General features: G+C 37.8%; 1 protein-coding gene across 6 annotated transcripts in view; it reads right to left on the bottom strand.

Moving 5' to 3' along the window:
- Positions 1–10678, bottom strand: part of LARP4B (La ribonucleoprotein 4B) — an 87837-nt gene that overhangs the window by 59025 nt on the left and 18134 nt on the right. The gene's annotated exons all lie outside the window — the stretch shown is intronic.

The following is a 10678-nucleotide window of genomic DNA, read 5'->3' as shown; positions in this document are numbered from 1 at the left end:
CACACACACACACACACACACACACACACACACACACACACACACACGGTTTTTGACCAGCCCCATTAATTTCATTCTGTTCCAGGAAAACAGCTGTCAGGAGAAATAAACAATAATTCATTTAAAAGGAATCCCTTCACAATTTCTGAACCAAAGAAACCAAAAACAGTCTAAACAGGGCACAAGTATGCAAAGCAGCCTCTGCAAAGCATTCACTCAGCTCAGAAGCTGGACACTGAACTTCACATACAGTATCTCATTTGATTTTCCCAAATGGCTTATGAAGTAACTCTGGCTCAGAAGGGATAATAGTTTGCATAATTTCATATTATGAGTATCGGAACCAGGTGTGGCTTCAGGCACTCCCTCTCTTCACTGTAAACTACACTGCTTCACAAGATAAAGAAGTTGATTTAACCCAGATTTTTCAGGCTGCTTCTGAAAACACATAGTATCCAAGTGGCAGATAAAGAAATTTAAAAGCTAACTGTTCTTGTCTCACCAGGTAACCATGTAGGGTTTTTTTTTGCGGTACGCGGGCCTCTCACTGCTGTGGCCTCTCCCGCTGCGGAGCACAGGCTCTGGACTCGCAGGCTCAGCGGCCATGGCTCACACACGGGCCCAGCCGCTCCGCAGCATGTGGGATCTTCCCGGACCGGGGCACGAACCCGTGTCCCCTGCATCGGCAGGAGGACTCTCAACCACTGCACCACCAGGGAAGCCCACCATGTAGGTTTTTAGTTTCTATTATGGCACTCCTTATTCTCAATAACCTGCTTGTGATAAATTCTCAAAACCCTTGATAATAGTCTGATGGTCAAAGGTGATCTCATCCTTTGTCAAATGTATAATATCATCAACCACAAAAGCACAAAATCACTGAAATGCTATAAGACACGTTTGGAAATGTAAACTACTAACAGAGGAGAAATGCTTGAAACAAATTAAATCAGTTTCACAGAGATCAATGTTTTCCACAATGTAGGATGAATGACAAATATGTTAAACTGTAATTATTTGCAATGTGTTAAATTGTAAAATCCTGAAAATATAGATTGGTACCCAGACTGACAGTCACAGAATGGGGTGTAGATGCATTTTACCACTATTAACTTGATTTTTAAGATTACCAAAGGAAAAAAAGTTTGGTTGAAAACAAGATATGATACCCAAAAGAGAAAAAAAATCAATAGTCCTTTATTATATATACTACCTATATTTTTTCAGACAGTCAGAAATTATGTACCTTATAATAGAAACAGCATCACTACCAGATAGGAAGTAGTCTTGCAAAACAAACAACAAACCCAGGACGTGATCTTATTACAAACTTGTAGCAAGCACAAGCACAGAGGAATGCCAAGGGGTTCAGCGAAGCTCGCAATTCCTGGATGAGTACCCTTGGCTTCTTCAACACAAAAGGAGACAAGATACACATACTGGCCAAACTATGGCTTTATTTTGTTTATATGGCTTTATCTGATGCAAATAAACTGAAACCAAAGACAATCAGGGAAGCAATAGTGATGGGATATTTGACAGTATTAAAGAATTCCTGTATTTTCTTAGATGTCATGATATTGTGGTTATGTTTAATAATAATAATAAAAGTGAGCCTACCTTTCAGAGCTGCATATTTAAATACTTACAGGGGAAACACCATGATGTGGGGCAGAGACATGGGGGTTCACAACTGTTCTTCCCAGAAGAGGTGAATGAGGGTTCATGATTCGACCCCATCTACTTTTGTATGTTTGAAATGTTGTATAATAAAAGGTTAAAAAGGTAGCCATGGCAGTAGCTTGTATAACAGAACAGTGGTCCTGATCTGACCCATGCATCCTATCTATAAACAAGTAATCTTTACATCACACGACTATATCTCTTTATTACTGACCTGACACACTTTTTTTTTTTTTTTTAGAAGTCCAACAACTGGAAAAGTTGCCAGAAAAAAAACATAATTCAAAAAGACACATGCACCCTAATGCTAACTGCAGCACTATTTACAATAACTAGGTCATGGAAGCAACCTAAATGCCCATCGACAGACGAATGAATAAAGAAGATGTGGTACACATATACAATGGAATATTACTCAGCCATAAAAAGGAACGAAACTGGGTCATTTGTAGAGATGTGGATGGACCTAGAGACGGTCATACAGAGTGAACTAAGTCAGAAAGAGAAAAACAAATATCGTATATTAACATATATATGTGGAATCTAGAAAAATGGTACAGATGAACCAGTGTGCAAGGCAGAAGTAGAGACAAAGATGTAGAGAACAAACGTATGGACACCAAGGGGGGAAGCAGGGAGTGGTGGTGGGGTGGAGGTGGGATGAATTGGGAGATCAGGATTGACATATATACACTAATATGTATAAAACAGATAACTAATAAGAAAAAAAAAAGTCCAACAACTGGAAAAGTTGCCAACAGAAGGGGTTACTGATATGCACCTCATTAAGCAAGCTGTACAGAGATACACAGCATTAAAATTTGCATTAAAATTAACCTTATTATCAAATATCTGAATCTGAAATAAGACTAAGAGTATGATGAGTATGATGATGAATATGAGTATGATTGACAACAGTTCCAATAAATAACAAAATAACTTTTTCATTACTTGTTCAAGAAACCAAAACTATTTTAAGACTTACCACTATACAAACTATTGTTTCTTGGCATAAAAGTAGGTCTCTAGGTTGTGAAGACAAATAGGCAAGGGGGGAATAGATCTACTGTCAAAGCAAAATATTTCCTGGCATAAGACCTAGTAATGTGACAACCTGATAGTGGTCAGAGGCAGCTTTCACAAAGCTTTAACGAGCTGAACAAAAGGAGTCATTTTCCTGATTTGATTTCATTTTCTCTTTACATGAAAAAACAAAGAGATGAAATCAGAGGGCCCACCTGCCTACTTAGTGGTCTTTCTGCTAGCAGACCTGGTTAATTCCATCTGTCAAAGCTCCACCTCAAAAAGTTTTATTAACCTTATTAACTACTTGGGAGAGTATAGTTCTCTTAGTTCTGTTTCTAAACAATTCTTTTCACATATACCTGAAATGTTTGTTTCATAATTAAATATTTATTTAGGTCTTTTGGGACAAAGAAATCCTTAAAAAAATATAAATCAGTTTCAAATAAACATAACTGTATATCAAGGTGGCATAAATATCCAGAGAAGAATTATTCTAAGTGATATTAAAAGATAGTATTTGCACACAAAATCCTAAAAACTCACCAAGAAATCTTAAAATGCACCCAGTAGGCTTGTTCTTTGGGGTAAATGTTGGTATTATTTTGAAACTATTTTACATATTATATACACACATACACACACTGTAATACGATAAGGTAAATAAGAATTACATTAATATTAAGTATTCATTTTTAGCATAAAAGGAAATACAAACATAAAATCAAATAAGCTAGGTAAGATCTACATAATCTTTTTTTATTTATTGTAAATGTAACTTTTTAAACTACAGTTGGCCCTTGAACCACGGGGGTTGAGGTGTGTGGGTTCACTTATATGCAGACTTTTTTCAATAAAAAATACCAGAGGACTACACGATCTGGATCTGTGGTTGGTTGAATCCAAAATGCAGAACCAAGGATACCAGGGTACAAAACTGTGGATATGGAGGGCTGCATGCCAAGTTACATGCTGGTTTTCGACTGCATGGGAGTCAGCGCCCCTAACTCCTACGTTGTTCAAGGGTCAACTGTATAGATTTTCTTTGGCTTTCACTAGTTTTTCTACTAGTATCCTCCTTCTACACCAGAACCCACTCTAGGATCCCACATGGCACTGAGCTGTCACTTCTCTCCAGTCTCCTCCAACCTGTGACAGCCCCTCAGTTTTGCCTCCTCATTCAGCCACACTTTTGCAGAACGTTGCTCAATTTGAGATGAACCTGGCACACCTTATCATGACAGCAAGTAAGTGCTCCAAGACTCCTGTGGTCACATCACAGGAGCAACAGGAAAGGAAGGGAGGGGCTCCAGATGGCCAAAGACAGAGAATGTGAGAGGCACAAAGAAAGAATGGAAACAAACATATAAAAATCCACAACAGTTCAAACGCCACCACTATACTAGTCACTTCTGGACGCTGTTATGATACCAACTTCTTTTTCTGAAGATTACTCTAGGAAACAAGCATCAGCCTGTCTTTCCTGGATGACTATTTCAGCAAAACCAAAGATCAGGGCACACAGTTCACTATACAGGAACCACAATTAAAAACTCATAGTGAATAACAGCATTAGAAAATCAAAATGTTGCAACATCTAATGAAATGATGGTTGATGTCTGCTAAAACTAGGGGAAGAGCTGATGGGGAACTTATAATGATTGGCTCAGAGGGACTGAAGCTACTTTTCAATCTTATCACTAACGTGCAACAAGTAGGTATCACACTCTTAATGGGACGAAGAGTATCAGATCTATGAAGTATTCTTGCCAAAAAAAAAAAGAACCTGTATTCAATCAAACCTCTATATCCAACTCCCAATTTCAAGGAAATTCTGGGAACACTATGTGTTAAATAACACCAACACAAAGCCACTAGCTAAACCCAAAACGTGGGGCATACTACAAACAGATGCCCTCATTTCTACAGCAAATCTACGACATGAAAAAAAAAAAGGGAGACTTTTATTGCTACAAAATACAAAAGCTTTAACCAAAATAACCTTATGTAATGTGAGAACTGTATCTGGATCCAGATTTGAATAAATTAAGTTAAAATGACATTTTTCACAGGAATAATTGAACGCTGCCTAGCTGATAAAAGGTGATTATTAATTTTGTTGAGTGCAATGAAGGTGCTGTGGCTGTTTACTCTTAAATGTCTTATTTTTAAGAGACATAAACTAAAAGACCACAGATGAAATTACACATCTGGAATTTGCTTTGAAATATGCTAATAACTTTTTTGTAAGTTTAAGGAAAGAGAAGAAACAGAAATACAAGAATGCAGCAAGTTAATGGTAGCTGAAACTAGATGATGGGTACAGGACGTGGAGGACTGCTATAATGTCCTCCCTACTTGTGTAGTTAAAATTTCCATAATAAAAACCAAAAATAAACTCTAACTAGGATATAGTATAAATACACATCCAAAACTTCCCATACTTACTTCTATTTAAAATCTGTACTAATGAAACAATTCAAAAATATGTAAACCATTTTATAAAAAATGTTCATGGAAGCTTTAGTCAAAAAAGGGGAAATAAAAACTACAGGAAAGCAAAAAAAAAAAGCAATATATTACAAGTATTAAAAAATATTCCCAAAGATTACATAAAGTAAAAAAGCAAGATATAAAACTGTGGACAGTATAATTACAACTATGTTTTTAAAATTCACAGAGCTTTGTGAATATTTAAAAATTAAACAAATGAAACTAGAAGGAAAGGACACCAGATGAGTAACAATGTGTGATTAAGATTAAAACTCAAGGATCATGTTCCACTTTGTTTCATTCCTGTAGGCTCAATTTTTTGGAATAATTTATTATTTATATATCACACATACTTAATAAAACTCACCGGCTGGCTGATTCCACGTTGACAAACCACCCACCTAATCCTTTAGGGTTGAGAAAAGTCTCTCCTGCAGAAAGAGCAGGTACTGACCCAGCTGTCTGTCAATATGGGTAATAAAACTGTCATTCAGTTATCACGACATTTTCTCATGAAGTTATACTATCAGTCTTGTTCTCTGAGACAGGGGGTCTCAAAGTGTGGTCTGGGCTCCATCAGGGGTCCCAAAGGCCCTTTCTGGGGCAACGAGGTTGAAACGAATGCTGACATGTCGTTTTCACCCTCATTCTCTCCTCACAGAAGCTCAGTGGAGTTCTGGTGTAAGATCAAAGTTCAAGGTTACATGAAAAGACTATTAAAAACTCACCTTCCCAAACTGAAAGCATTTCCACTAAGATCAGGAACAAGACAAGGTTGCCCACACTCACCACTCTTATTCAACATAGTTTTGGAAGTTTTAGCCATAGCATTCAGAGAAGAAAAGGAAATAAAAGGAATCCAAATTGGAAAAGAAGAAGTAAAGCTGTCACTGTTTGCAGATGACATGATACTATACATAGGGAATCCTAAAGATGCTACCAGAAAACTACTAGAGCTAGTCAATGAATTTGGTAAAGTAGCAGGATACAAAATTAATGCACAGAAATCTCTGGCATTCCTATACACTAATGATGAAAAATCTGAAAGTGAAATCAAGAAAACACTCCCATTTACCATTGCAACAAAAAGAATAAAGTATCTAGGAATAAACCTACCTAAGGAGACAAAAGACCTGTATGCAGAAAATTATAAGACACTGATGAAAGAAATTAAAGATGATACAAATAGATGGAGAGATATACCATGTTCTTGGACTGGAAGAATCAATATTGTGAAAATGACTCTACTACCCAAAGCAATCTACAGATTCAATGCAATCCCTATCAAACTACCACTGGCATTTTTCACAGAACTAGAACAAAAAATTTCACAATTCGTATGGAAACACAAAACCCCGAATAGCCAAAGCAATCTTGAGAACAAAAAACGGAGCTGGAGGAATCAGGCTCCCTGACTTCAGACTATACTACAAAGCTACAGTAATCAAGATAGTATGGTACTGGCACAAAAACAGAAAGATACATCAATGGAACAGGACAGAAAGCCCAGAGATAAACCCACGCACATATGGTCACCTTATCTTTGATAAAGGAAGCAGGATGTACAGTGGAGAAAGGACAGCCTCTTCAATAAGTGGTGCTGGGAAAACAGGACAGGTACATGTAAAAGTATGAGATTAGATCACTCCCTAACACCATACACAAAAATAAGCTCAAAATGGATTAAAGACCTAAATGTAAGGCCAGAAACTATCAAACTCTTAGAGGAAAACATAGGCAGAACACTCTATGACATAAATCACAGCAAGATCCTTTTTGACCCACTTCCTAGAGAAATGGAAATAAAAAACAAAAATAAACAAATGGGACCTAATGAAACTTCAAAGCTTTTGTACAGCAAAGGAAACCATAAACAAGACCAAAAGAAAACCCTCAGAATGGGAGAAAATATTTGCAAATGAAGCAACTGACAAAGGATTCATCTCCAAAATTTATAAGCAGCTCATGCAGCTCAGTAACAAAAAAACAAACAACCCAATCCAAAAATGGGCAGAAGACCTAAATAGACATTTCTCCAAAGAAGATATACAGACTGCCAACAAACACATGAAAGAATGCTCAACATCATTAATCATTAGAGAAATGCAAATCAAAACTACAATGATATATCATCTCACACCAGTCAGAATGGCTATCATCAAAAAATCTAGAAACAATAAATGCTGGAGAGGGTGTGGAGAAAAGGGAACACTCTTGCACTGCTGGTGGGAATGTGAATTGGTACAGCCACTATGGAGAACATTATGGAGGTTCCTTAAAAAACTACAAATAGAACTACCATATGACCCAGCAATCCCACTACTGGGCATATACCCTGAGAAAACCATAATTCAAAAAGAGTCATGTACCAAAATGTTCATTGCAGCTCTATTTACAATAGCCCGGAGATGGAAACAACCTAAGTGTCCATCATCAGATGAATGTATAAAGAAGATGTGGCACATATATACAATGGAATATTACTCAGCCATAAAAAGAAACGAAATTGAGCTATTTGTAGTGAGGTGGATGGACCTAGAGTCTATCATACAGAGTGAAGTAAGTCAGAAAGAGAAAGACAAATACCGTATGCTAACACATATATATGGAATTTAAGGGAAAAAAAAGTCATGAAGAACCTAGGGGTAAGACAGGAATAAAGACACAGACCTACTAGAGAATGGACTTGAGGATATGGGGAGGGGGAAGGGTAAGCTGTGACAAAGCAAGAGAGAGGCATGGACATATATACACTACCAAACGTAAGGTAGATAGCTAGTGGGAAGCAGCCGCATAGCACAGGGAGATCAGCTTGGTGCTTTGTGACCGCCTGGAGGTGTGGGATAGGGAGGGTGAGAGGGAGGGAGACGCAAGAGGGAAGAGATATGGGAACATATGTATATGATTCACTTTGTTATAAAGCAGAAACTAACAGATTCACTTTGTTATAAAGCAGAAACTAACACACCACTGTAAAGCAATTATACTCCAATAAACATGTAAAAAAAAAAAAAAAAAAAAAACTCACCTTCCCAACCACATATTTGTGTAAGGCCAGGTTTTCCCTCTTACACTTCAACCAAAATAACCCATCACTAACAGAGCAAATGCAGAAGCAGATGAGATTACAGCCGAGATTCTATTAAATCAGACATTAAAGAGATTCACAAAAACAGAAAATGATGCCACTTTCCTCATTAAATTACTTTTTGTTTTTGGAAAAGACTGCTGTTTTTTCACAGGCAATGTTATTTATATTACATGCAAGGAGTTTGTTATTTTTAAAGAAAAATACATTTTTAAAATTTTGAAGTCTTAATTTTTAATATAAATATAGATGGAAATAAGTCATGTAAAGAAAAGCTCTTAGGGACCTTCAATGTTTAAAAGTGTAATGAGGTCCTGAGCCCACAAGGTTTGAGAACCACTGATAAAAGACATAACTAGTTCTCATGGACAAGTGCCTGGTGTTCATGGATGGGATGACGTGCTACTCTTATGGCCAACACTCCCCAAATCAATCCACAGAATCAATGCAATCCCTATCAAAATCCCACCTGCCTTTTTTGCAGAGACTGATGAACTGATCCTAAAATTCCTATGGAAATGCAAGGGATGAACGATAGCCAAAACAATCTTGGAAAGAACATAGTTGGAGGGACTTCCCTGGTGGCACAGCGGTTGAGACTCCGTGCTCCCGATGTAGGGGTCTGGGTTCGATCCCTGGTCAGGGAACTAGATCCCACATGTGTACCGATACCAATCCTGAGAGTTCCCATGCTGCAACTAAGGAGCCAGCGAGCTGCAGCTAAGAAGCCCACAAGCTGCAACTGAGGAGCCTGACCTGCTGCAACTAAGACCCGGTGCAACCACATAAATTTAAAAAAAAAAAAAAAAAAAGAACAAAGTTGGAAGACTGATACTTCCTGATTTCAAAAGTTACTACAAAGCTATAAAAATCAAAACAGTATGGTGCTGGCCAAAAGACAGACATACAGATCAATGGAACAGAATTAAGAATCCAGAAATAAACCCTTATATTTATGGGCAACTGAGTTTCGAAAGAGTGCCATGACCATTCAATGGGGAAAAAATACTCCTTTCAACAAATGACTCTGGGACAACTGACTGTCCACATGCAAAAGGATGGAGCTGGACCTCTAAACTTACTCTCTCTATAAAAATTAACTCAAAATGAAGCAAACACCTGCCTATAAGAGTTAAAACTATAAAACTCAGAAGAAAATAGAGTGAAGCTTCATGAGCATGGGCTAGGCAATGGCTTCTTAGCTGGGACACCAAAAGCAGAAACAACAAAAGAAAAAATAAACTGGTCTTCATCAAAATTTAAAACTTCTGTGCTTCAAAGCACACCATCAAGAAAGTGAAAAGATAATATGGAGAACGGGAGAAAATATTTGCAAGTTATATATCTCATAAGGGACACATATCTAGAATAAAGAATTCCCAAAACTGAGACACAAATAAGTTAAAAATGGGCAGAGTCTGAATTGACATTTCCCCAAAGAAGATATACAAATGGCCAATAAGCAGGTGAAAAGATGCTTAACATCATTAATCATTAGGGAAATGCAAATTGAAACATGAGATACCACTCTACACTCACTGGGGTGGCTACAATCAAAATGACACAAAAAAAAGCGCTGACAAGGATGTGCAGAAATGAGAATCTTCATACATTGCTGGTGGGAATTTAAAAGGGTACAGCCGCTTTGGTAAGCAGCTTCAAAATGTTAAACAAAGAGTTACCATTATGACTCAGCAATTGCACCCCTAGGTATACACCCAAGAGAACTGAAAACATATTTCCCCACCACAACTTGTACATAAATTATTCATAGCAACATTATTTATAATAGCCAAAAAGTGGAAACAACCCAAATAGTAAACAATTAGAGGTTAAGAGCCTTATTTTCAAACACATGCCTGGCGCACTTCAATAGGTTTTCAAATAATAAGGACAGAGAATTTGATAATTTCTAAAACAGTCAAAATAAAGATATCATTCTCGGGACTTCCCTGGTGGCGCACTGGTTAAGAATCCGCCTGCCAATGCAGGGGACACGGGTTCGATCCCTTGTCTGGGAAGATTCCACATGTCCCGGAGCAACTAAGCCCGTGCACCACAATTACTGACCCTGCGCTCTAGAGCCCACGAGCCACAACTACTGAGCCCGCGTGCTGCAACTGCTGAAGCCCGTGCGCCTAGAGCCTGCGCTCAGCAACAAGACAAGCCACTGTAATCAGAAGCCCGTGTGTCACAACGAAGAGTAGTCCCGGCTTGCCTCAACTAAAGAAAGCCCATGCAGAGCAACAAAGACCCAACACAGCCAAAAAAAAAAAAAAAAGATATCATTCTCCTAAAACAGCATGAAATTCTTTTTCTTAGTACAAAAAGGTAACATGGAAACATGGATGATTTGTCTCTAGATTAGAATCAGCATCTGGATCTCTGTTG

This window comes from Aethalodelphis obliquidens, unplaced genomic scaffold, assembly GCF_003676395.1.
Source record: "Aethalodelphis obliquidens isolate GAN/ISIS:26980383/991018 unplaced genomic scaffold, ASM367639v1 scaffold65, whole genome shotgun sequence".
NCBI classification, from domain to species: domain Eukaryota; kingdom Metazoa; phylum Chordata; class Mammalia; order Artiodactyla; family Delphinidae; genus Aethalodelphis; species Aethalodelphis obliquidens.
This window is presented reverse-complemented; position numbering and strand designations above follow the sequence as displayed.